Below are 12,601 nucleotides of genomic sequence, written 5' to 3'. Positions count from 1 at the left end.
GTGTTGGTTTAAATTTCATAATTGATAGGAAACTGCAAACTGCCTAATCATGCTGCATTACCAATCACTGATCTAATCAGAGGCGTCTTTGAGCACTATTTGCAACTGCACAGAAATCGAACTTAATTATCTAAACAGAAGTTGTATGGCTTGAAGCAGATCACAGGAAATCAAGTCTGCAGTATAAATGGCTTCAATTTGACTGACTGCGCACAACCTTAAATATATTTTCTTATGCGGTGGTCTTAGAAAGTCTTAGATTTTACAGAGCAGCTCCTTGCTTTTTATATTTCCCCAAGGAAGCAATTAATGTGACTGGTGTCCTGACTTTCCAGTGACAGAGATTATGTTTGTGTGTGCTTTGTACATATATGCCCCTTTCTGTGTAATGGAGTAGCGTACAAGGACCTTTTTTGGTCTGTCATTAAAATAATGGCCAGTGAATGGAGTATCGGTCATTTTTATGATTCTTAAGATGTTGTTAAACTCTAATTCATCTTGTACTTTGCAACAGCATTTCAACTGAAGGTGTTCAGCTACATTCCATAAAGGAAAAATATGCCATCATGTCACCATTGTTAATACACACCTGGTGGTACATTTACACCCAGTCTGATGAACTTTGGTATTTTATCCATATTAGCTTGCTTTATACTGAGCAGGTAAGAGCAGCACATGTTTAAACAAGTGCATCTGCAGCTGGTTTGTACAAATAACAGCGCTATGATTCATCCTTTCCATCATTAAGCTGCAATATATTATCCTTGTCTTGTTTTTGATATGCACTAAACTGTCTAACTGTCACATTCACCTATTTATTTATCAACTCTTTGCCAGACTATATTACAAAAACAAAAGCCTTTTTGCAAAGTAACAAGATCATATTTTGTTTTCAATCTTTCCTGGCATTAGGACAAATTGAATTATCAAGAAATGGAGAAACAAAGCTACCTTTACCACTCTTTTTTTAAATAAATATAGCTAAGCAAATCTATAAAGTATATATTATTGTGTTGTCATGTGCCTTTTGTCTAAAAGTAAGAGAAACATACTCTGTTTCATTAATAAAGTTATTTTTATGCCATGTATAATCTCTTTGTTTGTGCTGTGTTGCACACAATGCACAGAGGAAATATGTAGCATACCTCACTGAGATACAGCAGCCACTCATATATAAAGATACCTCTATATCTGTGTACAATGTGTCTACAAATTCTACTTTAGTGGAAGTTTAAACATTTCTCAACCTGTCTCCCTGCACTTTATCTACAACGTAAAAGGTCACAAGGTGTTACAAAAAGCATTAATTGACAGTGATCAGTCCTCTGACATACGAAATCCTGCATTTAGAAATGAAACAGACATGCCGCTTTTAATGGGCTCTCATGTGCAGGATATTCAAGCAGTGCAGTTGCCTGCAGATATGCGTTGTTTTGCATCCTAGGATCTAATTCTTTTGCATAGAAGACAGAAAGTGAACAGCAATGTTCAATTTGCCTCACTCTGCCATTTCAGGATGCTTGTTTACTAAAGGTTTTGTCTATCATAAGGCAGCCAGCAGGTGGTTGAGGAAACTACACAGAAATGTTTCTGGCATTCTCTGATGGATTAATTTTAGTGCACGCCTAAATTAATTACAACTCATCCACACCCTCAAGTGAATCCCTACATCTTTGGGTTGATCCCCACAATCTATCAGTGGTACAGTAACTGATTCCTACTTGCCTGTATGCAACTGTCTTTTCATTTACATATCCGTAGCGCCGTGGGCTGATCGGTTTTTCAGGGAATATGTAAAAATCCCCATAAATAGCAGTCATCTCATTTCCTGCTAAACTGTAATCAGCATATAAGAAAATAAAAGGTTGAAGAGATAGGAGAGATAATGGTTAAACCTGCTATATTTTTTTCCCTTGAAACATGCCTGGAATCCAAAGGGCCATTGCTGCCACTTTCAGTAGCATCCCCTGAGTAAACTCAAATACATTCTTTCCTGAGATGAGACTGGGCCACGGCTCTGTGAATGTGAAGTTAATGACTCATGAGGTGCTGATTCAAGGTGAAGTTTGCTAATGATTTTGCATGACTTCTAGAAGATACTGTCTCCCAACTAACGGTGCACCTTTGTTTTGCATTGGCTAAATAAAAGGTGCCCAAGGGCAGCTGCATTTGAAGGTACAGCAGTTTTTTTGTTTGTTTGTTCAGGGGTTTTTTTTTGTATTTTCAACCTTATCTGCTTGTTACAGCCTTCGTTAGACATTGAAAATTCCTCAACCAATAGCCAACCTTTCCCAAATGCTAAGTTGCTGTCAATACAATTTCCTTTTAATGTCTGTTGTCCTCAAGCATAGCTCTGACAGTGTCATTTATGGTCTTGTCCTTCACCGTCAAGAACCTTTCAAAAGTTTTGCCACTGAAAAAAAAAAATATAGATATATATATATATATATATATATATAGATAGATAGATAGATAGATAGATAGATAGATATGAATATATGAATCTAACATATAAATGGCTAATAACACTGAAAAATAATTCTGTAATATAACAGTATCAGATGTAAAAAAAAGCAGAAATTGTTTTTTAGATCCAGTATGACTGTACTGTGCATGTGGGGTTTTACCTGTTCATTAATTTGAACACAGTTTTTGTCTTCCTTTCATTTGTCTTCCCTCTGTGACTAATTTCATGATCCTGCCATTCTTCACCACAGAGGAAAACAAGCCCAGCTGAGTGTCACATGGGACACTGCAGATTGAGGTGGTGGAACAGCTCTTGTAAAAATGGCAAACACTATTCACAGCACAGGAAGTTTCAGTTTGAACCTAACGGTTGTGGAGAGCCGTGGAACTGAAATGTGCCATGCTGTTGAACCATATGTTTCACAGCTTTGTCTACAAACCCTGCTTGGCCCCTTTGATTACACTTTACACATTGTTAACCATACAACCAGAGCATCGCTGCCTGAACATGCAGTTGGCAAAGCCCGGGTAACTTTTTCAGAACATGACATCAGTGTGAAAAAAAAAAAAAAATGCACGGCACATGAAACGTTTTGCAGTTTTTCTCTATCTTTCTCTTTGGAAATTGCACTATTTGGATTTAAAGCTGAGACATATAGACAGGGGACAGACACATTGCCAGTTTAATACCATAAGTAGGATCAGCAATAAAGGAAGGGGAAAAAGAACATTTTATGTCCTTTTAGCCCCTAAATTGCCATAGAAAGTATCAGAACACGCAAGAAGCTATAACTGCCAATGATATACTGTAAAAGTTTCAAATTTATAAGAATTTTCTGAGACTATAGCAGTAAAAAATGACTTTGTTAAGACTCTTCTTTTTGTACAATTGTCTATAACGCTACTACTACTGTATTTACAGAAGGGGACAAATTATAGGAAAGAATACATTGTTTTAGTAAGGTGTTACGTCACCATGTAAAGCAAAAAGGGCTCCAGTGCACCTTGGCACTTACTCTGTGACTCACTACAACTCTACTAGTGGAAGCAAACACCATTCTTTCAAAAAGCATCCCCTCATTTGGTCTTTTAATAATGTTAATGAGAGCGCCGTCTGACGTGTCGGTCCAAAATCTTCCGTGGGTGTAAAGATGGGAACTAAATTGGTGAATGTGTCGACAATAATACATGATTCATTATTTATACTCATTAAACCACTCAGTAACCCCTTGAACTTTGTGAATAGGCCTATGAAAGAAATGTTTCATCTTACCATGCCAGCAGCATGCCCCCTATGTTATAATAAAGGCACTGGATCCTTTTACTGCAAGGGTCAAGGGTTCAGAGTTTTCCATAAATTTGTCACCTATCCCTATGTGTGCATCTAGGGTACAGTGCTAGTTGGCTTCACAGTCTTTCTCAGATAAATGAAATTGTTTTGTATCAGGATAACTTGGTAACAAAGACTTTTGGATGCCTAGTTCATGCTGTCTACAGTACAGAGCTGTGGAAAACTAATGCACACTGCCATTTCCATTTAGAAAGGTTGGTCACATTTCCAAAACCACTGTCCCCCTAGGATATCTGTCTTTCTCTCAAACAGCAATTTATCGAACAGGGCAGCCTCGTCTTTTCTACTCCTCATCGCCATGAGAAGCTGTAATTCTCTCTCAGTATCCTCAGCACGATCTCTCTCTTTCTCTCTCCTCCAAAAAGAACCAAGCTAAGGCAACTTGCATACAAAATAGCTGACTCAATCATACAGCTGCATAATCAAGATAACGGAGACGGGGACAGGAAAAGAGAGATATGAAGGCTAATGCGAGAGATAGCTTTAGCAACAGCAGCAAAACTAAGATGTTTTGAAACACTCCTAACTCTTGCCATAAAAAAATCTTCAAGAAGTAAGGCACTTGTTCACACTGATGGTAAGGGCTAAGCTGGGTCTGATCATCTTAATGAAATTATTGGAATGAGAGCGAACATTGACAATCAATACATTGCCCGCAGTTTTGGTGGCATTGGACAGATTGTTTAAGCTTAATATCTTAAATGCTTCCCAGGCTCTAAATACCACTAGGACTGTAGCACCGTATTTAACCAGCAGAGGAATGATACAGCATTCCTACACCTACGTCCACAGTGGAAAACCACAGAATCATATCTATAGCTTCTAATTTCTTTGGTCGTTGTGTGACCGCAGGCGTAGTTTATATTAAACCTGGCATTGTTTCTGCATTTTCAAACCACTATTCCGCAGACTACACATGCTTATTTGTGCAAAACACTTCAGAGCTGGCTGAATTTATTTGAAAATTAGGTCTTTGCTGAATTAAAAAAGAGAGAAATCAATCCCTATGAAGCCTTGGGCAATTCAAATAAATAAACACGTCTAGAATGCAGTATATAGATTGCATTTCCCAGACAGATGGCAGAGACGCAACAAAATCCTCAGCTAATCTGTGTGAGACTGAACAGAGCTACACTAAGGACCAGACTGTGTAATAACAACATAGTACTGTATGTTCAGGTCATGCAATGCACTAATCATTTAAGATTGGTCTTTTAAGTTGCCTTAACCATGTCATGACCTCCCTTAATAGTGGCTTGTGAATTGTAGTGTAAATTACTGAGACTAGATGTCATTTTGCCACTTTTGTGTAGGGTGTGTTGGCCTGGAGATGTAGGAAGCAGAAGAGGTGCAGTCGAGAGCACATATGTGTGTGTGTGTGTGTGTGTGTGTGTGTGTGTGTGTGTGTGTGTGTGTGTGTGTGTGTGTGTGTGTGTGTGTGTGTGCGTGTGTGTGTGTGTGTTTTCTATGCGCAATATACATGTTAGCTTAATGTGTTCATTTGACAAAGCAACAGCTAGCCCTCTCTACAGCAGTGTGTTCCCAGTTAAAGTCAAGTAACAGCAGTATCTTTGTGTGAAATAAAGTGGTTATGTAGAGTCGTGGAGGAGCTGTCCGTGGTGCTGAAGCGACATCTCCAGCGGACAGTATTACTGGTGGTTTACAGTTGCAAAGTATGCACTTTACTTTGACTGGAGCTGTAGCAGACTGAATGCTTGCAGAGCAAATGCGCGCGTGGGTTGCGTTTTTTTTTTAGTTAATGAAGAAAATAACTTACAAAAGAGGAGAAGAAGAAGAGGAAGGAAAACAAGGAACTTAATGCAGCTGCCGTAATTCGCAACACGAATCGCAGCCCAGACCAAAAAGTGCCCCCATGTCCCGTTTCAGTGCCCGTCAGTGCGCTAAGATCTTAAAGAAGCAAATTCAAAATGCACTGACGGTAGCGTGCTGCTTTCCAAGTTAAACGGTGCATTTTGAAAGCTCTGTGTTCACTTAGTAATATGAGTTATGTTATCTACATGGCATGTGCACAACAGCCGAACAAAACTCATATACTAAAACCGCTGCTCCTTAATAGAAAATACAAGTGTTAAGTGCAGTGCGAGCTCTGTAAAGTCTGCGAAATTAAAGTGCAAAATCGGGCAACAGTGTAACAGCTTACCTGCTTAACGATCGCAGAGCAAGAGCCTGTTCCCGATACAAAGCTGTCTGCTTACTGTATCTCACCGCGAACACAAGACATATTCAAAGAGACGGGAGATGTTTCTGGCAGATAGTACAAAAATGAAAATAATAAAAGAAAAATCCAGATTTCTGTTTCGGTTTGAAGACGCGCAAAGCAGCAGCTGCCTGCGCCAAGGGTGAGTCTCAAAGATCCATTTAGCGGAGAGTGATTGAATTCAAGGCTGAGCTCCTCTCATTGCTCGCCTTTATGTATGCTGAAGAGACCCGGAGCCTGGCTTGGCTTTTTTTCCTCTCTCTTTTTTCTCTCTCTATTACACCGAGAGCTGACACCAGCGTTTAACCACAATAAAAGGAGCCGTGTAGGTAGGCAGGGTAGGTATGTTATCAGTTGGGAAACTGCGGAGAATAACTGCGAGAGGAGCGCGTGTTGATCCTCCAATCTAGCCGAGGCAAAGTTTAAATCTCATAATAAGATTGCCTGTCACCGCGAGGCTATAAATGGTGGCCGGTTCAACACGGATGCCTAGAGGGTTTTACGGCAACTCCTGCGGCTGAAGTGGAAACTGAAGTGAAGTAAAAACTGAATCGGTTCGACTTAATGAAGACAGTCGGGGGGAAAAGTGTCAGTTACGTCACCTGGGCTTTAGAGCTTGGGCAGTCCTATCTATGAGCAAACTTTTTTCCTCTGAGTACGGGCTGCACCAACGCGCTGGAAATGATTTTGAATTGCTCAATTTCACAGTCTGGTTAGGGGTATGTTTAATTTGGTACTGCTTGAAGGGAGACAATTTTCTTCCTCACATAAAGGTCCACTGCTCCAAACAGCAGGCGTGGGAGCTTGATAATCAAAGGAAGTTATTAGCATGACTATTTAATAATACTTGGTGAATATGCTTTTAAAAATTTGCATCCGGGGAATACGGCTATGGGTGAGGCTATCGGGTAGGTATAATACACTCCCCCTGGTAACAACAAATAATATCCACCTTCGCCTGTTTTCTTTTCGGTCTCTATGTCCTCTGAAATTCATGGGATTACAGGCGTGGCCCATGTCAATAGTCAGGCACACTAATCCAAATGAAAACCATTAAGGAGCTCCCTTAGAGTAGTGAAAAATACCCCACTGGGATTGGTAGAAGGTCTGTGAATTTCAGAGTTTTAATAAGAAGAAGGCAGCAGAAGGAGGAGCTAAGAAATCTATTGAAGTACCCCATACTTCAGTGAAGAGGTCAGGCCTCGGCTCCTGTGATAGTAAATCAATACATATCATTGATAGATTATTGAATATAAAAACCTTCACAACACAATCCAAACCATATGGATATGTGTCCACACAATATGATACAGGATGGCATTCACAAGAAATAACTGCAGAAAGAGCTGAAAGCGTAACATTTTCCTGCTTAGAAAAGCTACGGCAAAACATCATCTGTGCATCAAGGGTTAAACCCAGATTGTCTCTCCCTGTGTAAATGCAGTCCCAGATTTAATTTATGGAGAGTGCAGCCTGATGTCCTCTGTAATGACGTAGTCTGGGGGATGACCCGAGCAAGTCGGGAAGTGGCAGCCAGGATGCAGATGCTCTTCTCTGAGAGGGAGCAAGTGGTTGTGTTAGGACTTGGCACAGACGCTGCAATTCCTTGTCTCATTGCAGCAGTCACGTTGGAGCTGTGAAATGTGGAGATGGACAGCCTGGCCCAGGAAGTCAGAGCACTGCAGCTGCAGCTCTGAGAATGACAGACACACTGTATCATGCTCCCTAATATCTTCACAACCCTGAGGAGCGCCTGATATGTGACCCCATATAGACGCTGTAGCCTTTGAGCCTGTGCTGCCACTGCGCACCACGCTAAATTGAAAAATAAAGGTTTAAAGATATCAGGAACAGCAGCTGGCAGAATAAAGAAGAGCAGGATGAAGCCAAAGGTCTTATTCTTCTTTTGAGGAGGTAAAGTGAACGCTGCCAAATGCTAATGTTTCTGCTTCAATTCTGAAGCCTTACGTGCAAAGAAATTCTTAGGGTACATCAGAAACGCCTCAGTCAGTGGTTTTTATATGAAGTCTTTATGTTTTCTCTTTGTTGTGTTTATTTCAGCGACAACATGAAGACTCAAGTGCAGCAAATAGTGTGGGCTTGATGGGATGTCATAACCTTCCCAGTTGAATTTACCTAGAGGGCACGAATGCTTTCATGTCATCCTTGTATAAGCTTTGATTCCCAGTGGACGAATCTGTCTTTGTTCATCACACATTAATCATTTACAATGGATTGTAAGTATGTATTAGGTAGTCTGTTTCTCATTTCAAAGCCAAATGGCAACATGTCAGACCAGCATTGAATTTATTGACATAAAGGCTGCCAGAGTTTGAGTGTCTCCCTTTCTTATATGTTTCAGTAGAAATGCATACTGCGTGCAACAGACTTTTTATATAATCAAAACTGGCAATTGGTTTATTGAAAATATTGAGCTCTTTTTGTTGTAATACTTATGACTTGACTGCATTTTCAGGTTCACAGGTTTTTAGGCTGATGATGCACATTACTGTATATTCAGGTTGACTGGTTTTTCAAAACAAGGAAGCACAACAATGAATTATGCTCTGTATAACAGTCTATATATCCTTTGAGATACATTTTATTACATTCTTTTATTACTGGCACTTATTCTGCTTCTGTTCTATCAGTGTCCGGCTAAGCAAACTGAATATTGCAATACACATTCTTTGGCCAAATCATTGGGTATGCCTGTTCTGCTACTTGTTAATTGGAATATCTAATCGGTCCAAACAACAGCAGCACCTCAAGTCATTCAGGCATGTAAACACAGTCAAGACGACATGCTTAAGTTCAAACTGAACATCATAATGGAGGAGGTAGGTGATTTCAGTGAATTTGAATTCTTTCCTGTAAATCTCTAGGGTTTACAAAGAATAATCCAAAAAACAGAAAATACCCAGTGAGAGGCAGTTCTCTAGGTGAAAATGCCTTGTTGGCATCGGAGGAGAATGGCCAGACTGCTTTGAGCTGCTAGAACACATCAGTAATTTATATAACCACTTGTTACAACCAAGGTATGCAGAAAAGCATGTTTAAACACACAACACGTCAAATCTTGAGGCAGATGGGCAACAGCAGCAGAAGAGCACATGGAGTGCCACTTCTGGCAGTTATGAAGAGGAAACAGAGGCTACAGTTTACCAAAATTGGAAAAAATGTTGCCTGGTGTGAAGAGTCTCAATTTCTGATGTGACAGGTGGTAGGGTCAGAATTTGAATGATATGAAAGTATGCATCCACCCAGGCTAGTGGTCATGGTGGTGTGGGAAATAAATGACATTACATGATTACATGTAATTATATCTATGGCACAAAGAATGTACAAATAAGGTAGTTCTGAAGGGAAAAGGGTCCTTCTAGCTATTTCTAAGGTGTACCTAATCAAGTGGCTAGTGAGTGTATGCACCAACAAGTACATTTTTGACTTCAGCATATACAGTTTTCAATTTTAATATGAAATATCCAAAGTATTTAAAAACCAATGATATTCATATGTAATAATAGTATTTAATAATATGCAACAATGCAAACCTACTACTGGATTTTTCAAAAATACAACTGCACCTGAAATTTTAGCATTTGAGGAAATACAGTGATATCACTCTTGTTACTGTTCTCAACTCTACTGTGCTTGAGATGAAAAATTTGTTAAAGTTAAAAAGCATAATTTATATTAAATTAAATCAATGGCACTTTCACTATCAGGCAGTTGGACTTGTTTTGCATTTGACTGGGCAGGAAATGATTTGTGTATCTAAAAAAAATGCTGAAAATGAAAAGATTATATTGTCAGTAAATGAAGTCCAGGCAGTGAGAGTGGAGGAAAAAAAAGGTGAACTGTATTATTCAAATCCTTCATTTACTGGCTAAGCCAATTTGGTGCTGAGGCAAGTGACAGGGCTGGTAATAATTCAGAGGAAGAGACGGTGACTGCTGGTTGATATAATGGAATATCTGCTGTCAGTGAAGTGCGGGAGATCTATCTTACTGGCTAAGCAGTGGGTATGACATCTACAGCTACTTCACCAATGATAAGGTTATATGGGAGGTATAGGAAGGTGCACTCAGAGATGTTTGCTCCCTTTTAAAAGCTCTACTTGCATAACCTTTACTGTCCACCAAGCAACATGCAAACAGATGGAGTGCTGAATCTTTGAAAGGCATCAAAATGAAGTGGATGAATGTGGCACGACATTAATATGTCTGTGCTATCGCTGCAGGTTTCTCTGTTATCACCTCGGTTTACGGCCAAAAATACAGAAAGAAAAGACAAAGAGAGAAAATCATCAAACATTACTAATAAAGTGTCCAAAGTAAGTTAGCTGATCATGGTCAAATACCTAACATTGACTTTTAAGACTGAAGAAATCACTTGAATTCAAGATTCAAGATGGAGTTGAGAGCATGCCTCTCCAGGTATCCTCTCATAGTCCAAAGACATGCATGCTAAGTTAATAGGCGATTCTAAATTGCACACAGGTGAGAATGGTTGTCTCTCTGTGTTAGCCCTGTGATAGAATGTATTCCACCTCTCATGCCCTGTGATAGCAGGGAATAACAACCCCCACCCCCCCAAACACACACACACACACACACACACACAAACAGACACACGCACACCCCACTCGACCCTGACCCTGAGTGAAGGTCTAGTTGATGCCTTCTCATGTCCTGTTATGTCTGACCAGCGGTCTGAATGAATTTGTCTTCTTTAATGTCATAACACCATAAATAAACTTGCCTGGAGTTTTAGCTTTAAAAAATTTAGTTTTTTCCATTGATACTATTTTACAATGATGTCAAAGTGTCACAGAATATTAAAGTAGTGGCTGCCACAATCGTGTGGGGGCAAATTAAATCGCAAGGCTAGGTCAAATCAGACTAGGAAGAGGGGATAGGAATGTAGCCCAAAGAGCTGCAAAAAGCAAACTAATGCTGAAGAATCATTTGCATAATCACTAGGTGGAGCACTGAGTGGGACCAGGTTAGGACACAGAACCAAAGCCCTGAGCTAATGTAGGAGTCCCATTTGCATTTTCTTTTTAATTTAGTTAGTGCAGACAAATTGAGATAGCTCATCTCAAACAACTGACTGTACTCTACAATGTGCTCTACATTGCAGATTTGAAAATGGATTCACTGAGCAAAGGATTTATTTTCACTTCATCCAGATCCACAGGTTTAGGTTTAGCTCATTAGAGATGTCTTCTGTTCTGATAGAATATCAATCACCCGTCGACTAAGACAAGGAGACCAATTTGAGAATACAGGCCATTTACCATCTTATCTTTTTATTGGCAGCTCTCAAGGGATAGTGAAATTTTACTTAAACCAAGTTATTACCCTTAAGGATGTTTATTGTCTTTCTGCTTTGCCTGTGTCTGCACTCATCATCCAGCAGCCAAGGTGACAATCCTACCTCCTAATTTCCAGAAGAGCTAGAAAAAAATAAATGAGTGAGGGTCATGCTTGGTCTGTAATTTAGAGAGAATTACGGCTCCTCTTGGCACCCCTCCTCTTGTATGTTTCCTGTGAAGATAGTTGACAACTTGGGTACTTGGTGAGGCAGACAACACACAGTGGAGAGCAGAGCGTGGGCAAACTCAGCCAACACTCAGAGAGGAGGGCTGAGGCCCCATGGTGGCTGCCTCAGCGTGACCAGTGGGATAAACACTACACCTACACTAAAAGCCTTACAAAAGAGACACGGCTATTCCGACAGCTGTGACATGCAGCCTGCACCCTGTGACTCTGAAATGAACAAGGTTTTATTTATGGTTTAGATGGAAGAAAGGCTGAAAATACCTGATGGGGGTACTTTCAGCTCTCAGAGCTCAGCTACTTCGGTTTAGGTCTAGGATTGGCTGCCCAGCCTCCAACTAAATGAAATGGAGCTCCAGATCCGTAAATAGTGACCAGCGTATATATTCTTACAGGGAAAGCACAGTGGGGTTATTTTGACAGGAATGCAAAACATATATAATTAAAAATGGCAAAGTGCCTGTGTGCCTACTCTGGTCTTATTTCTTTTTTTCTTTTTTTCTTTAACCAACTACTCCTCCATCCATTAGCTTAGAGGCAAAAAGTGAAATAGAACCATACCTATATTTCACACATCACACCTTAGAGAATTGTAGTACATGCATGATTCAGGGGCTTGCTAAATGACTTGAAATTTGAAGTTCTTTGACAGATTGATTTAACCTCAATGTCATGATGATTTGACAAAGCAAATATTCAGGCAGTGAGCACTTCTTGTCTTTGATGCCGACAGCTTCACGAATACCTGAGTAATGAAAAATATTTAATTAGATTGTACCACGTATAATATTTATAGTGATTTTATATATAAGAACAGCAAGGGTGTACGTAAACTGTATAACTGTGTATTTGAATTATTCAAATTTTAAACTTTAAATTCAGTACAATACCCTACTAGGACCTTTTATTAACAAGCTTGGCTGCATGCCTGTGAAACCATGAGATCCTCTGACTCAGTGCCATCGTTTATACAGTCAGCAATCCTCTCACCTGTCTGCACAC

At 39.8% G+C, this 12,601-nt stretch overlaps 1 protein-coding gene across 1 annotated transcript in view; it reads right to left on the bottom strand.

Annotated features, from left to right (window-relative positions):
* Positions 1-6,471, bottom strand: part of elfn1a (extracellular leucine-rich repeat and fibronectin type III domain containing 1a) — a 94,888-nt gene extending 88,417 nt beyond the window's left edge. Inside the window, exon 1 of the mRNA XM_063472197.1 lies at positions 5,979-6,471. The gene's annotated coding sequence lies outside the window, so the exon portion shown is untranslated. The remainder of the gene's footprint in view (positions 1-5,978) is intronic.
* Positions 6,472-12,601: the final 6,130 nt, after the last annotated feature.

The sequence above is a fragment of the Pelmatolapia mariae genome, linkage group LG4, assembly GCF_036321145.2.
Source record: "Pelmatolapia mariae isolate MD_Pm_ZW linkage group LG4, Pm_UMD_F_2, whole genome shotgun sequence".
Lineage (NCBI taxonomy): Eukaryota > Metazoa > Chordata > Actinopteri > Cichliformes > Cichlidae > Pelmatolapia > Pelmatolapia mariae.
This window is presented reverse-complemented; position numbering and strand designations above follow the sequence as displayed.